The following is a 2614-nucleotide window of genomic DNA, read 5'->3' on the forward strand; positions in this document are numbered from 1 at the left end:
TAGTAATCTAACCTTTAAGTTTTGTAAATATTGATATTGTTGGGTGTGTTTTTCCAATTAACTGTGCTTATTTTGTTGAAAAAGGAGGAATTAAATTGATAGGAAAAAGAAAAAGAAGCAAGGAAGAAAAGGAGCACAAGCTGAAACTGGGCTGATTGCTGAAGTGAATTCAGCATCCTGGCAGTGACATGGAAACACGAATTTCACTTATCCACCTCAGCAACTTCGGTCCAGTCACTCAAATTGCACCAGCCAGCTGACGTGGAAGAGAGGGGTCTAACCCTAGTGGGCCAAAGTGGAAAATTTTGGGCTTCTAGTTTGGGGTATGAAGTTTGTACCCTAAAAACCCAACAACAAAAAGAGAAGGAAAGGGAAGTACACCATTATCATCTTCATCAAATTTCGTACAGGAGCAACTGTCATATTTTTTTGGAGAAGCTTTTAATTCACAGCAGGAAGTACTACGAAGAAGAAAGAAGAGGGGACCAAGCCTTAGTGTTTGACTTTTCTTTTACCACTTCTCTTTAGTTTTCTTTCTTTACTCTCCTTTATTGTTGTTTGTACTTAGTATCAAAAACTTCTTGAGATTGTAAATTTGGGCAGCAGCCATGGATGAATTATTTTTAGCTTGGATTTTATCTTCTTACTTGAATATGAGCTAAACTTTTGAGGCTTGAATGGCCATGAACTTCTAAGTTGGGTATGATTAAATTTTAAGCTTACTTTAGCATTTGTTTGCCTTTGTTCATTCAAGTGAGTTTCATTTTAATTGATTGTTGTTTATTGGCCATGAATAACAATTTGCTAAGCTAGATCTTGTACCAGAAGGGCTAGATCTAGTAGTTCAACTTGAATGGAGCAAGTGAAAACCTAGATTTAGGCTTTTCTTTGTAAGTGGAATAGGAATATTTCATTTACCTTGCATAACTTACAAAATTAATGTTTTAATAGTGTTCTGCTCGCTGGTTTGATATAGGAATATATTGAGCTCAATGGTAGAATTAAAGTTGTGAGTGTTGGAAAATTCTCACAAGCCTAGAGGAATTTGTTGTTATCTCTGTGCAGAATGCTAGAGTAATGCTGAACCGATGCTGTACTGACTAAAAAAAACCTGACTAGAAGGAATTAGTTATTCAAGCCATTTTTTGCCATATTACACTTGTTATTTTGTAGCCAATTTTTCTTAGCAGCAGTAGTTTAATTCTAGCAAGTTTAATTCATGTCAATTTTAATTTTGAATCATTACTCAACCATTTGCATATTATTTGCTTTTACTTTAAGTTGTAATTAGTTGGTTTTTCAAGATATTTTTGTTTGCAATCCCTGTGGAGACGATCTTACTTATCACTTTATTACTTGTGTGACTGCGTATACTTGCGTATATAATTTTCACAACAAGTTTTTGGCGCCGTTGCTGGGTATTGAAACTAAAAATTGTGTATTATCAACTATTTTGCAATTTATTTTTGGGTTTAAAGTTTTAATCCTATTTGGTGCGCTGAATTTTTCTTTTTCAGATGTAATCTAGTGTATGAACGAGCAAGAAGAAGACCTTGAACTTGCTCCTATAGACCCCGAAATTGAACGCACTTTTAGACAAAGGAGAAAGGAACAAAAGGCTAAAAAACGCTGCAATATGGCCGATGGGTTTGAAGTTGGGGGTGCTCATAATGATGCTAATCCTATTGCTTTGGCCGATGATAGAGCCTGAGCAATAAGAGAGTATGCAGCCCCTATGTTCAATGAGCTTAATCTGGGTATTGTGAGACCCGAAATCCAAGCACCTCACTTTGAGCTCAAGCCCGTCATGTTTCAAATGCTCCAAACGGTTGGTCAATTTGGTGGATCGCCAACGGAAGATCCTCACCTCCATATTCGCTCATTTTTGGAGGTGAGTGATTCTTTCAAGCTACAAGGAGTAAGTGAAGAGGCTTTAAGATTGAAGTTGTTCCCATTTTCCTTGAGGGATCGGGCTAGAGCATGGCTTAACACTCTTCCTCCCGATTCGGTGACTAATTGGAATGACTTGGCTGAAAAATTCTTGAGAAAGTACTTTCCTCCAACAAGAAATGCAAAGTTTCGAAGCGAGATCATGTCCTTTCAACAATTGGAAGATGAGACTACTAGTGATGCATGGGAAAGATTCAAGGAGTTGTTGAGGAAGTGCCCACACCATGGTATTCCTCATTGTATCCAGTTGAGACATTTTACAATGGTCTCAATGCGGCAGCTAGGATGGTGTTGGATGCTTCCGCTAATGGAGCCATTCTTTCCAAGTCTTATAATGAAGCTTTTGAGATTTTGGAATGGATAGTGTAAAGACCGCTTAGTTAATTTGGAAATTAGCAATTAATTATGATTAATTATGAAATTATTTATAGCCATTTAAATAATTTATTATGCTGTTATTATTGAATTCAGAGATGCATTTTTATGTCATGTAGTAGTTTGCATAATTTTGCATTCCGGTGCCCGGTATTTTGGAACCCGGTGTTTGGCTTAGTAGAAATCACAACTAAGTATGTTTGTAGTTTGGGACGGGTTTTTTTAGAAATTGGGAATGTCGGGAATGGCCGGGAATTTAGAATTTCCCAAAAATACCCCTTTAGAGTTA

The 2614-nt window shown here is 36.8% G+C and overlaps 1 non-coding gene across 1 annotated transcript; it reads right to left on the minus strand.

Moving 5' to 3' along the window:
• Nucleotides 1-2074: 2074 nt before the first annotated feature.
• Nucleotides 2075-2181, minus strand: LOC133037568 (small nucleolar RNA R71). Its single transcript, XR_009687660.1, has one exon. It is a non-coding gene; the product is annotated as a small nucleolar RNA R71 (small nucleolar RNA).
• Between the last annotated feature and the right edge of the window lie 433 nt (nucleotides 2182-2614).

This window comes from Cannabis sativa, chromosome 4, assembly GCF_029168945.1.
Source record: "Cannabis sativa cultivar Pink pepper isolate KNU-18-1 chromosome 4, ASM2916894v1, whole genome shotgun sequence".
NCBI lineage: Eukaryota > Viridiplantae > Streptophyta > Magnoliopsida > Rosales > Cannabaceae > Cannabis > Cannabis sativa.